At 49.6% G+C, this 14,687-nt stretch overlaps 1 pseudogene; it reads left to right on the plus strand.

Annotated features, from left to right (window-relative positions):
• The first annotated feature begins 9,190 nt into the window (after positions 1–9,190).
• Positions 9,191–14,687, plus strand: part of LOC144595646 (uncharacterized) — a 55,276-nt pseudogene continuing 49,779 nt past the window's right edge.

Here is a 14,687-nt window from a genome sequence, read left to right on the forward strand (position 1 = left end):
TACAACTAGCAAGTTTCGGACTCGCCATAGTATTGTAGATTTAAATTTAGATTTAGAGATACTGCGTGGAAACAAGCCCTTCGGCCCACCGAGTCCGCGCCGCCCAGCGATCCCCGCACATTAACACTGTCCTACACACACTAGGGACAATTTTTACATTTACCCAGTCAATTAACCTACATACCTGTACGTCTTTGGAGTGTGGGAGGAAACCGAAGATTTCGGAGAAAACCCACGCAGTTCACGGGGAGAACGTACAAACTCCGTACGGACGGCGCCCGTAGTCAGGATCGAACCTGAGTTTCTGGCGCTGCATTCGCTGTAAGGCAGCAACTCTACTGCTGTGCCACCGTGCCGAGCGTTATTCGAGAATAAATCTGTTGTACAGTCAACTTATGAAATATGATATTAGTCTGAAGAAGATTCCCAACTTGAAACATTGTCTGTCCATTCCATCCACAGGTGCTACCTGACCCGCTGAGTTCCTCCAGCACTTTGTGTTTTGTTTTGACTCATCAATTTGTCAGATGGATTACTTCTGTGCAGAGCAATCTGCGTTAAAATCTTTAACTTGTTTTAAAATTTCTTCTATTGTCCCAATACCTCAACACATTATTTCATTCAAAAGTTCGATACAATAGACAATTAAATAGTGAACAACTATACACGGATATAGTGTATACACGGGGTCTGGAGATGAGGCTTTCTATTCTAGGACGGCACGGTAGCGCAGCGGTAGAGTTGCTGCTTTACAGCGAATGCAGCGCCGGAGACTCAGGTTCGATCCTGACTACGGGTGCTGTACTGTAAGGAGTTTGTACGTTCTCCCCGTGACCTGCGTGGGTTTTCTCCGAGATCTTTGGTTTCCTCCCACACTCCAAAGACGTACAGGTATGTAGGTTAATTGGCTGGGTAAAATTTAAAAATTGTCCATAGTGGGTGTAGGATAGTGTTAATGTACGGGGATCGCTGGGCGGCACGGACTTGGTGGGCCGAAAAGGCCTGTTTCCGGCTGTATATATATGATATGATATGATATGACATCTGAGATGTCCTCTTCCTTTAGTAAACTTAGCTTCCCTCCTGCTGTCATAGATGGACCCCTCATTTGTGTCCCCTCTGTTACTCAAGATTCCAGCATCTGCAGCTCCTTATGTCTCCCTATGAAATACAGGTCCACCACCGATTTTCCGGCAACTGGTGGTTCAACACCTCCTTTAATCTGGACAAAATGACAAGAGCGCACTTGAAATTCCCCCAGGAAGTCCCCCCTCCTAGGCCGGGTGAGGCGGCCGATCCCGACCTCATCAGGACTTCAGCGGCCGATCGGCGGGTGGAATTTGCCCACTTGCGGCCGGGGCTCTGGAACTCCAGCCCGGCCGGAACCGGCAGATCCGTTCCCACAGCGACTTCCGAGGCCACTTTGCGGGCCGGTATGTCGGCCCCTCTGCGGCCCAGGAGGACCGTTCCGGTACCGTTGGACTCCTCTCAGAGGCCGTGACCTCTGTTGGTCCGGTAAAATGGATAATCTAGAAAGGCTCTGGAACCAAGGGTGGCGGAAAATCATTGATTTCATTGCATTTTCATTGAGGTAAACTGTACCTTCATGCTGCCTCGGGAAAGCAAACAACATAATCAAAGACTTGTCCCTGTCCCACCCCCATCATTCCTACTTCTCCCCGCTCTCGTCCGGCAGAAGGTACAGAAACTTGAAAGCGCGCACCACCAGGCTCAGGAACGGCTTCTTCCCCTCTATTATCAGGCTTCTGAATGGTCCTTTCATATGCCTCACAACGCCAGAGACTCTGGTTCTATCCCGACCTCGGGTGCTGTCAGTCTGGAGTTTGCATGTTCTCCCTGTGACCGTGTGGGTTTCCTCTGACATCCCAAAGACGTGCGGGTTTGTAGGTTAAATGGCCCTGTGTAAATTGCCCCTAGTGGATAGGGAGTGGATATGACAGTGGGTTAACATAGAACAAGTGTGAACGGGGGACTGATGGTCAGTGTGGACTCAGTGGGCCAAAGGGCTTGTTTCCATTCTGCATCTCTAAATTATAACTAAAAGTTATTGAAATAATCTACTCAGTCTTTGAATTTTTGACTGATTAGTGGGGAGATGCTCCCTCTTCAAGGTGATTCAAAAAACTTCCATGTTGCATAATGTCATTCCTTCTTCTCCCTGCTCTTGTCCAGCAGAAGGGCGGCACGGTGGCGCAGCGGTAGAGTTGCTGCCTTACAGCGAATGCAGCGCCGGAGACTCAGGTTCGATCCTGATTAGGGGCGCCGTCTGTACGGAGTTTGTACGTTCTCCCCGTGACCTGCGTGGGTTTTCTCCGAGATCTTCGGTTTCCTCCCATACTCCAAAGACGTGCAGGTATGTAGGTTAATTGACTGGGTAAATGTAAAAAAATTGTCCCTAGTGTGTGTAGGATAGTGTTAATGTGCGGGGATCGCTGGGCGGCACGGACTCGGTGGGCCGAAGGGCCTGTTTCCGCGCTGTATCTCTAAATTAAAAAATAAAATAAAAATACAGGTACAGAAAGTGCACACTACCAGACTCAGCAACAGCTTCTTCCCCTCTGGTATCAGGCTTCCATAAGCCAGGGTACTGTCCGATTCACCTCTACCCCATTGGACTTTGTCTCCGGAACTGGTGCACTACAATGCTGAGAACTATATTCTGCACTCTGTATCTCCCCCTTTGCTCTACCTATTGCACTTGAATCTGACTTGATTGTATTTATGCCTAGTAGATCTGATCTGTTTGGATAGCATGCAAAACAAAGCTTTTCACTGTGCACTCGGTACATGTGACGATAATCACACCAAAACCTAAAATAGACACAAAATGCTGGAGTAACTCAGCGGGACAGGCAGCATCTCTGGAGAGAAGGAATGGGTGACGTTTCGGCTCGAGACCCTTCTTCAGATCTCTCGTCGGAGAGAGGAGGAGAACTTCTTCAAAGTAGAGATACCTTGAGGAGATTTAAACCTGCACATTTCGTCTGCTCCACTGCGAAATCTCCTCAACGTTTGTCTACTCGACCCGAAACATCACCATTCCTTCTCTCCAGAGATGCTGCCTGTCCCGCTGAGTTACTCCAGCTTTTTGTGTCTATCTTCGGTTTAAACCAGCATCTGCAGTTCCTTCTTACACAACCCAAAGCTAAAGTTTGTTTAATCTGTTGAAAGCCATTCATCACAGGAACAACACGGCTTCAGAAGAGGACAAGAGGCGTTCAATGAGTCAGTGTGAATGACCATGCTTTCAACGCTGGGTTGTTGTAAACATGTAAATGTGCTTCCCCTGGCTTTGCCTGGGATGGGCATTCACTGTTTTGGTGTCTGCAATGCGATTTTTCAATGCCTGCTGCACCTGTACAAACAATGGTAGAAATTCTGCAATGTGGAAACCTTTGTGTCCTACCTCCCGAGCAACAAACCCTTATCCATTGGGTCAGGAGGTCAGCAGAGTCAATTCTCCAGCTAGGTCCTTGTACACATTCTACATCTTTGTTTGTTGACCTTCTTGAAAGGCTTGCTTGATTAGTTTGTGGGCCAACTTTCCCAGCAAGGTTTTTTCTAGAGATACAGCACGACTCACCGAGCCCACGCCGACCGTGGACCACCCGTTCACACTAGTTCTATGTTATCCCACTTTCTCATCCACTCCCTGCACACTAGGGGCAATTTACAGAGGGCCAACTAACCTACAAACCCGCACGTCTTTGGGATGTGGGAGGAAACCGGAGCACCCGGAGATAACCCCACATGGTCACAGGGAGAACGTGCAAACTCCACACAGACAGCTCCCGGGGTCGGGATTGAACCCAGGTCTCCGGCGCTGTGAGGCAGTAGCTCTACCAGCTGCGCCACTGTGCCACCCCTGAATCTTTATCAATAGGAATTGATCATAGTGATTCTCCAAGGTGCCATGAGGTCCAATAATAATTCGACCACCTGTAATGGCGGCACGGTGGCGCAGCGGTAGAGTTGCTGCCTTAAAGCGAATGTAGCGCCGGAGACTCAGGTTCGATCCTGACTACGGGTGCCGTCTGTACGGAGTTTGTACATTCTCCCCCTGACCTGCGTGGGTTTTCTCCAAGATCTTCGGTTTCCTCCCACACTCCAAAGACGTACAGGTATGTAGGTTAATTGACTGGGTAATATGTAAAAATTGTCCCTAGTGTGTGTAGGATAGTGTTAATGTGCGGGGATCGCTGGGCGGCGCGGACCCGGTGGGCCGAAGGGCCTGTTTCCTCGCTGTATCTCTAAATCTAAATCTCAATCTAAAAAATGTTTGAAGGTAGCTGTGAACTTCAGATTCACACAGATCTAACTAAACTGTGGGCTGCGAGAACTAGCTGATCTTATGACATTTAATGTATGAAGAATTTAAGCTTGAGGGATTGCGTGTGGTGAGGAGTGTTAATTACAGCCACACAGTCCTTTCTCATTCTCCAATTTACATGTAAATGTGAATTGTTAGCTACTCTGGGGAAGGACAATGATATAAATTAACATAGAGGTTTAGACACAAAATACTGGAGTAACTCAACGGACCAGGCAGCATTTCTGGGGAAAAGGAATGGGTGACGTTTCGGGTTGAGACCATTCTTCAGACTGAAGAAAGGTCTCGACCCGAAACGACACCTATTCTTTTTTCTCCAGAGATGCTGCCTGACCAGCTCAGTTACTCCAGCATTTGGTGTCGTCCGTGTGAACCACCACCTGCAGTTCCTTTCAAGACAAGGAAGGAAACTAAAGATGGACACAAAATGTTGGAGTAACTCAGTGGGACAGGCAGCATCTCTGGAGAGAAGGAATGGGTAACGTTTCAGGTCAAGATCCTTCTTCAGACCGAAGGAAGGAAAATAATTTAGTTTTGTTTAGTTTATTGTCACATGTACCGAGGTACAGTGAGTAGCTTTTGTTGCGTGCTAACCATAGAAACATAGAAAACATAGAAAATAGGTGCAGGAGTAGGCCATTCGGCCCTTCGAGCCTGCACCGCCATTCAATATGATCATGGCTGATCATCCAACTCAGTATCCTGTACCTGCCTTCTCTCCATACCCCCTGATCCCTTTAGCCATAAGGGCCACATCTAACTCCTCCTTAAATATAGCCAATTAACTGGCCTCAACTACCCTCTGTGGCAGAGAATTCCACAGATTCACCACTCTGTGTGAAAAAAAACTTTCTCATCTCGGTCCTAAAAGACTTCCCCCTTATCCTTAAACTGTGACCCCTTGTTCTGGACTTCCCCAACATCGGGAACAATCTTCCTGCATCTAGCCTGTCCAACTCCTTAAGAATTTTGTAAGTTTCTATCAGATCCCCCTTCAATCTTCTAAATTCCAGCGAGTACAAGCCGAGTCTATCCAGTCTTTCTTCATATGAAAGTCCTGCCATCCCAGGAATCAATCTGGTGAACCTTCTCTGTACTCCCTCTATGGCAAGAATGTCTTTCCTCAGATTAGGAGTCCAAAACTGTACGCAATACTCCAGGTGTGGTCTCACCAATGCCCTGTACAACCAGTCAGCGGAAAGACAAGACAAGATTTATATATTTTATTTATGTGTTTTGGACTTCCACATTCAGACACGCACACATTTCACCCTTTCCCCTGTCCCTTTTCACCTATATTCCTTCCTCTGGCTTCACATTTTGGACCTCTTCCAACCCTATCTCCTTACCTCACACTTTTTGTCTTTTCATCTCTGGCCTTTATCCAACCGTCTACCTATGAAACTCCCCCCCCCCCCCCCCCCCCCCCCGCTCACCCATATCCACCTATCACTTGCCAGGCTTTGTCCTGCCCCACCTCCAGATTTCTCCCCCCCACCCACCTCTCCTGCTACAATCAGTCTGAAGACCGGAAACACCATCTATCCATGTTCTTCAGAGATGCTGCTGGACCTGCTGAGTTACTCCTGCACTTTGTGCCTTTTTTTGTTAGCCAGCATCTGCAGTTCCTTGTGTCTTTAGAAATCAGATTTCTGTTGCAGAGATTTCTTTTTCAGAGATCTGCGACAAACTATATTGTAAAGATCAAAATTGGTGCAGTTGTAATTCTAAAAACACAACTGGCAACTTGACTGCATAAATTTGCCTAACTCTAAGTATTAAGTACTTTGCTTGTGATGGTTTCCACTGGTGTCCCCAAACTACGTTCGGTGGCACAGTGGTACAGCTGGTAGTGCCACCGCCTCACAGTGCCAGAGTCCCCGGTTCGATCCTGACCTCGGGTGTTGTCTGTAAGGAGTTTGCACGTTCTCCCTGCGACCACGTGGGTTTGCTCCAGTTTCATCCTACATTCCAAAGACGTACGGGTTTGTCGGTTAATTGGCCCTCTGTAAATTGCCCCTAACGTGTCGGGAGTGGATGAGAAAGTGGGATAACAGTGTGAATGGGCGATCAATGATCGGTGTGGACCTGGTGTGCTGAACAGCCTCTTTCCACGCTGTTACCTCCAAGGTAAATTGAAGAACTAGAATTTAGTAATTATTCATTGCAGTCCATTGAAGGCCAAACACTCACTATCTTCTCCCTATCAAAGAATGACCAAATATTTTCCATGGTCCACTGTTTTTCTGTTATTTTTTTAATACAAATCCAAAATTTAGTTTGATTTAATTAAGACCCATCTGTGCGTGCTTTTGCCAAACATTTTTGCAAGTGGAGGTTGCCAAATATTTAATTTTTGGAAAGAGGATTGAGAAAAGTCTGTCTCTGGAAGCGGGCCGGTGGTTAGTTTTTGGGAAAGATATGCATTGAATGGTGGCGTATTATACCTGTAACTTGGCAGTTAAATAACCTCCTACATAACTTGCCAGTTCTTGTTTATAATTAATATGATAATAATAATTATAATTATTCCAACGCCTGCAAGACATATTGACAAGTGTCAGAATTTTATTGTTTGATCCTGATTTTATCTTTTTAAATTTCTTTCATTCTTATATTTTTTAAGGCGATGATTAGAAATGAGACATCAATCCAAAAAAAAAAATTTGAAATTTATTTAACGTCTCTAAGTGTTGAAAGGCCAGTGAGATAATTTTAATGTGTAGTTGTGGTGCCAATGTAGAAAACAGAACCCACCTACTAAGATGGGTCATGGACAAGTTGGGCCGATGGATCTGTGTCCATGCTGTACCACTCTATGACCCTATACTCTAATTAGGTATTTATTCACAAAATGCTGGAGTAACTCAGCGGGTCAGCCAGCATCTCAGGAGAGAAGGAATGGGTGACGTTTCGGGTCGAGACCCTTCTTCAGACTGACCCGCTGAGTTACTCCAGCATTTTGTGAATAAATACCTTCGATATGTACCAGCATATCATATCATATCACCACTAGGGACAATTTTTACATTTACCCAGCCAATTAACCTACATACCTGTATGTCTTTGGAGTGTGGGAGGAAACCGAAGATCTCGGAGAAAACCCACGCAGGTCACGGGGAGAACGTACAAACTCCTTACAGTGCAGCACCCGTAGTCAGGATCGAACCTGAGTCTCCGGCGCTGCATTCGCTGTAAAGCAGCAACTCTACCGCTGCGCTACCGTGCCGCCTAGCATCTGCAGTCATTTTCTTATACTATACTCTAATTAACTCTAATTACTCAAATTGACTAATGAACTCAGAGTGTGCTCTCACAAACAGAAATGGAATGATTCTATTTCTGAGAGTCACACAGCACGGAAACACGGAAACATCCATGCCGACTAAGATTCTCCATCTAAACTAGTCCCACCTGCCCACGTTTTGTCCATCTATATCAGGGGGTATGCCTTCTCCCCATACCCCCTGACTCCGCTATCCCTAAGAGCTCTATCTAGCTCTCATTTGTTATCTTGTTTGTGACTGAACTTCAGCCAAAACGGTACACAATAGCGCGACAATGTTAGGCCCACCTTACTCACCATTGTCACTTTAGTGATAATGCAAGTAGTTTTATTGAAATCGGTCTTATATTTTTAAAGTTATTCACATTTTAAAGTTTAAAAGGAGGGGAGGAGGGAGGAGGGAAGGAGGGGGGAGTGGGGGAGAAGGGAGAGGGGAGAGGGGAGGGGGGGTTGAGGAGAGAGGGGAGGGGGAGGGGGAGGGGGGAGGACAGGGTGCTACAACAATGCAGGAGAGGTTGGCCCAACGGGTCCACTTGGTCTAGCATCCTTCTAAACCTTTTGCTATCCATGTACTTGTCCAAATGCCTTTTAAATGTTGTGATAGTACCTGCCTCAACTATCTCCTCTGGCAGCTCGTTCCATACACCCACCACCTTCTGAGTGTAATTTATTGTTGCTAAACTAAATTTATTAAACTAAAATAATATATTATAAATTGATATTATAAATTATATTGCATTGGTATTGTTGGTATACATATCAGCCTGAACATTGCACAGATTATGATGTTCTTCAAACAGAGCATTAAGTTCTCCCCCACCCCAACTTTTATCATCCCCTCTCTTCCTTGTGCGCATCCATTGTCTCCAAACAGAGCATTAAGTTCTCCCCCACCCCACCCCCACTTTCCTTTTCCCCTTGTCCCCTTCCACCTACATCCCGTCCGCTGACTTCACATTCCACGCAGACTTAACGGCGGTTATTTTCAACGGCTGATTCCTGCCGGTGTAAAAGCAGATGCCAGTAAGCCATTCGTTAGTTCGTGTACAAGAGGGCTTCACCGACGGGCTGGGTTGTGATTAGCGCCACGGACAGAGACAGAGAGAAAGAGAGAGAGAGAGAGAGAGAGGGAGGTGCTGTGCTGTAAACCGGACCTCGCACATACCGAGACAAGTATTGTTTTTGTTCTCTCTTGCCAATAAATCTGATTTCAAGAGAGAGCTAGATAGAGCTCTTAAGGATAGCAGAGTCAGGGGGTATGGGGAGAAGGCAGGAACGGGGTACTGATGAGAATGATCAGCCATGATCACATTGAATGGCGATGCGTACAGGCTCGAAGGGCCAAATGGCCTCCTCCTGCACCTATTGTCTATTGTCTATTGTCTATTGATTCGCGACTAAACAGACGAGTGAGCCTTTTTCTGTTCTACTAGTCAGATCCTTCAACCTGTTCCCTTGAAACAATTGGAGTAGTCGGCGGGATCTGACGAATTGAACAGAAAATGTTTGGTAAAAAGAAATAGCAAACGAGACAGGTGCAGGTGCAGGTGCAGGCCAAGCACCCCCGCAACATGCTGCTGCCCTCGGTGCAGGGGAGCCCGCAGCAGGCCGTGCTGCAGGTGCAACCAAGAAACTTCAAACTCCTCTAATGCTTTTAACGGGTCACGAGGGAGAAGTTTATTGTTGTACATTTCACTCGAATGGATCAACACTGGCATCTGCAGCGTTTGATCGTCACAGTGGAGCAGTGATGGAATTGCTTTATAACACAGATGGCAGCATGCTTTTTCCAGCATCAACAGACAAAACTGTATCAGTGGGTCAATAGGTGCAGGAGGAGGCCATTCAGCCCTTCGCGCCAGCACCGCCATTCAATGTGATCATGGCTGATCATTCTCAATCAGTACCCCGTTCCTGCCTTCTCCCCATACCCCCTGACTCCGCTATCCCTAAGAGCTCTATCTAGCTCTCTCTTGAATGCATTCAGAGAATTGGCCTCCACTGCCTTCTGAGGCAGAGAATTCCACAGATTCACAACTCTCTGACTGAAAAGGTTTTTCCTCATCTCAGTTCTAAATGGCCTACCCCTTATTCTTAAACTGTGGCCCCTGGTTCTGGACTCCCCCAACATTGGGAACATGTTTCCTGCCTCTAACGTGTCCAACCCCTTAATAATCTTATACGTTTCGATAAGATCCCCTCTCATCCTTGGTCAGTGAAACGGGTGAAAGAATCAAGAGACTTAAAGGTCACGCATCCTTTGTGATTTCATGTTACCCAGACAGGGGGACCACAGTTGGTCTGTATAGGAAGTGACAACGAAACAGCGAAGCTGTGGGACATTTGGAAGAAGGCTGCAATACATACGTTTCAAAAGACGTACCAAGTACTGGCAGCAACGTCTAATGGCACGAGCGATCAGGTTATCTCTGGTGGTATTGATAACGGCATTAAGGTTTGGGACCTCTGACAAAAGAAGTTAATTTGTACCATGTGTGGTCATACAGACTCGGTGACTGGTTTGGCCCTGACTGGGGTAAAAGAGGCCGTTATGGCGAGTCCGAGACTTGTAGTTGTAGATGAAGTTTATTGCAACCGCAATACACGAATACAGAATCAAAACAACAAGTCGCAGGACAACCAATATAAACTTACTGTCTTCCTTGAAGACTCAGACGAACTAACTAATTCGGGCGCCAAACGCACCCATGACATCGCTGGCCAATCAGCGATGTCCTTCCCTGGACCAATCCCCATGGTCGCGTTCCCACGTGACCTCGCTGGCCAATCCGAGGGTTCGACGACCTAGACCATTCTCCATGGTCGCTACATGACCCCCCCCAGAACCCGAGGTGCGGAACATAGCTGGGAGCCTGATTTCGCGACCACAACGAGTACGGAGAGGGACAGCCTGAACCACAGGAGCCGGAGGTTCCGGACTTGGTGGAACAGCCGGAACGAGAGGTTCTGGAGGAACTACCGGCACGGGGGGCTCTGGAGGAACTGCCAAAACGGGAGGTCCTGAAGGAACTGTCAGAACGGGGGTTTCTGGACTGGGCGGAACTAACGGAGGTCGGCCTCTCCGAGGGGTTTGACCGACCAAAACTGGTTGATCCGGGTCCAAATGGGCAGGTTTAAGCCGGGACACCGAGACGAGTTCGCTCTTGCCGCCCATGTCTAAGGTGAAAGTAGCCGTTCCCTTACGTAACACCCGGAACGGCCCTTGATAGACCCTCTGCAACGGGGCGCGATGGGCATCCTTACGCAGAAAAACAAACTCACAGTCTTTCAGGGCAGCCGGTTCGTGTACCATGGAACACCCATGGCGTGAAGTCGGCACTGGAGCCAGGGAGCCCACCCGTTCCCGGAGAGATGCTAACGCTGATGGGACCGAAGGGAGCAGGGCTGAAGGGTCCGAAAAAAGGTCTCCGGGTACTCGAAGTGTCGAGCCATATACTAGCTCTGCAGACGACGCACCGAGATCTGGCTTAGGAGCAGTCCGGATGCCCAAAAGAACCCAAGGGAGTTGGTCCACCCAGTCCGGGCCTTCAAGCCTTGCACTGAGGGACGCCTTAAGTTGGCGGTGGAACCTTTCTACGAGTCCATTTGCCTGGGGGTGATATGCAGTTGTGGGTTGTAACTTGGACCCGTACAGTTCCGCCAGCGCGGCCCAGAGGGACGAAGTGAACTGTGGCCCTCTGTCAGTGGTAATAACTGCCGGGACCCCAAAACGAGCTACCCAATGGAGGGCCAAAGTCCTAGCACAAGACGCTGACGAGATATCAAACAATGGGAAAGCCTCTGGCCACCGGGTGAACCGATCCACCACCGTGAGGAGGTGGGTGTAGCCCCGGGAGGAAGGCAAAGGTCCGACCAAATCCACGTGGATGTGAAAAAAACGAAAGGCCGGGACCTCAAAATCCTGTACGGGGGGCTGGACGTGGCGCTGGACTTTAGCGGTCTGACAGGGCACGCAGGAACGTGCCCACCCCGCTACCTGTTTTCTCAGGCCATGCCAGACAAACCTCGCTGCTACCAAGGCAGAGGTGGAGCGGATGGACGGGTGCGCCAACCCATGAATGGCATCGAAAACTCGGCGCTGAAGGGAAGGCGGCACTACCGGCCTGGGACGAGGAAGAGAAATATCGCACCAGACTTTCGTGCCCTCCGACCCACAAGCCACCTGGGCCAACTTTAATCCCGAAGTGGTGGACCGGTAAGCCGAAACGGTATCCGCCAGAAGCTGCGCCTCCGCGAGCTCCTGGGGATCCACCTCGCAGTCCACCGCCGAAATAGGGGGAAAAGCAGGTCTAGACAGGGCGTCAGCAACGGCATTGAGCTTACCCGCGATATGACGGACATCTGTTGTAAATTCGGAGATAGCAGTCAGGTGCCGCTGCTGGCGGGCCGACCATGGGTCAGACAATTTCAAAAACGCAAATGTTAATGGCTTGTGGTCCGTAAATGCCACAAATGGGCGGCCCTCGAGGAAATACCTAAAATGACGGACAGCTAAATAGAGAGCTAGAAGCTCTCGGTCAAATGCACTATATTTCAGCTCGGCCGAATTTAGTTGCCGGCTGAAAAAGGCTAAAGGCTGCCAATGGCCACCAACCTGCTGCTCCAGAACCCCACCCACCGCCACGTCAGAGGCGTCAACCGTCAGGGCCGTGGGGGCGGAGGGGCTCGGATGGACCAACATGGTGGCGTCTGCCAGGGCTGCCTTAGCTGCCGTAAAAGCCGACTCTGCGGCCGGGGACCACAACAACTCTACCGGGTTCCCTGCAAGGCATTGGAAAAGCGGGCGCAGGACTCGCGCCGCTGCCGGAACGAATCTATGGTAGAAATTAACCATACCGACGAACTCCTGCAGCCCTTTTACAGTGGTGGGCCTGGGAAAGGCCCGGATGGCTTCCACCTTCTCGGGTAAAGGTGCGGCACCGGCAGGAGTAATTCTGTGCCCTAGAAAATCAAGGGCAGGCAGGCCGAATTGACATTTGGAGGGTTGGATAATGAGCCCGTGGTCTTGGAGCCGCTGGAACACGGTCCTCAAATGGGCCTGGTGTTCCAGCACGGAGGGGCTGGCTACCAGGATGTCGTCTAGATAGATAAACAAAAAGGGTAAACCCCGGCCCACGCGGTCCATCAGTCGCTGGAAAGCCTGTGCCGCGTTCTTTAAACCGAAAGGCATACGCAACCATTCAAACAACCCGAACGGAGTTATAGTTGCAGTTTTTTGTATGTCCTCCGGTCGCACCGGAATCTGATGATATCCTCGCACCAAATCGATTTTGGAAAACACTACCGCACCTTCCAGCCCAGATGAAAAGTCCTGTAGGTGCGGTATGGGGTAGCGATCAGCCGTGGTGACAGCATTGAGACGCCGATAATCGCCACATGGCCTCCACCCCCCAGATGCCTTGGAGACCATGTGTAACGGCGAGGCCCACGGGCTGTCAGACTGACGGACAATTCCCATTTCCTCCATCTTCCTGAACTCCTCCTTTGCCACCACCAGTTTGTCTGGCGGTAGTCTCCTGGCCCGAGCGAAAACGGGAGGGCCTTCGGTGCGGATGTGATGGACCACACCGTGTTTAGCCGAAGGTGCGTCGAAACGTTGAACGAGCAGCTCTGGGAACTCGGCCAGAATCGCAGCATACGAGTCGGGGGCCGCGACGACGGCCTGGACAGTAGGGCTGAGCGAGGAGGCGATTGTCGGAGCGACGTGCTCGTCTTCGGCGGAAGGTCGGAGGTCGTTACCGCGGACATCAGGAACCAGTGAAAAAGCCCAGAGAAAATCTGCGCCCAGGATCGCTTGTTTGACGTCGGCTATGATGAATGGCCATTCGTACGTGCGGAGGCCTAAACCCAGGGACATTTTCCGTGTACCGAAAGTGCGAATTGGGCTGCCGTTCACCGCGATGAGGGTGGGACCTGTCTTACCCGATCTGGTTTCGAGGTCGGTCGGCGGCACTATGCTGACGATGGCTCCCGTGTCTACCAAAAATTCTGTGTCCGTGAATCGATCATGGACATAGAGGCGCCGGTTCTGGCCAATCGTAACTGCCCCTATGTACGATCGGCCGAGGCATTTCCCGCGAAGGTACAAGGCAAGCGGCAGTTGCGGGATTCGTTACCCCATCGTAGGTGATAATAGCACCAGCCGCGCTTGTGCGGATCTTTTTGGCGGGCTTTCGGAGAATTGGCGGGAGACGTGGCGCCATCTTGCCGTCGCTGTGGCGTGGTCACCGATGTCGAGACTTTGTTGATGGAATCCCCTGCCTTGTTTTTTCCCGCTATGAGCGCGTCCGCTTTCGCTGCATATGCTTCGGGGTCCTTAAAAGAACAATCCGTAAGCAGCAATCGGACATCCTCGGGGAGTTTTTCGCGGAATGCCTGCTCAAACATCGGGCAATCCGTATGCTCACCGGCTAGCACCATCATTTCGGCCATGAGGACGGAAGGCAGTTTGTCTCCAAGCTCCGGTAGGTGCAGACGTTTTGCCGCACCACCATGCTTTTTTAACCCGAAGGTCCGCAGTAATACCTTCTTCATGGTTTCATACTTGTCTTCCGCAGGTGAATTTATTATGAACCGCATCACGCGCTTGGTTGTGTCCGGCGATAGCGCGCTGACGAGGTAGAAATACTTCGTGGAATCATCCGACACCTTCTTTATATGGAATTGGGCCTCGGCGTGGATAAACCAAGCTTGCGGTGCGTACGTCCAAAATAACGGAAGATGAACGTCCGCCGCGCTTGACTCCGGTGTGCCCTGCTCAGTCATCGTCAACGAGGCGTCGGGTTTTTCTCAGTCGGTGATCGTCCAGATCACGTTCGGGGTCACCAATATGGCGAGTCCGAGACTTGTAGTTGTAGATGAAGTTTATTGCAACCGCAATACACGAATACAGAATCAAAACAACAAGTCGCAGGACAACCAATATAAACTTACTGTCTTCCTTGAAGACTCAGACGAACTAACTAATTCGGGCGCCAAACGCACCCATGACATCGCTGGCCAATCAGCGATGTCCTTCCCTGGACCAAT

Source organism: Rhinoraja longicauda, chromosome 7 (genome assembly GCF_053455715.1).
Source record: "Rhinoraja longicauda isolate Sanriku21f chromosome 7, sRhiLon1.1, whole genome shotgun sequence".
Classification (NCBI taxonomy): domain Eukaryota; kingdom Metazoa; phylum Chordata; class Chondrichthyes; order Rajiformes; family Arhynchobatidae; genus Rhinoraja; species Rhinoraja longicauda.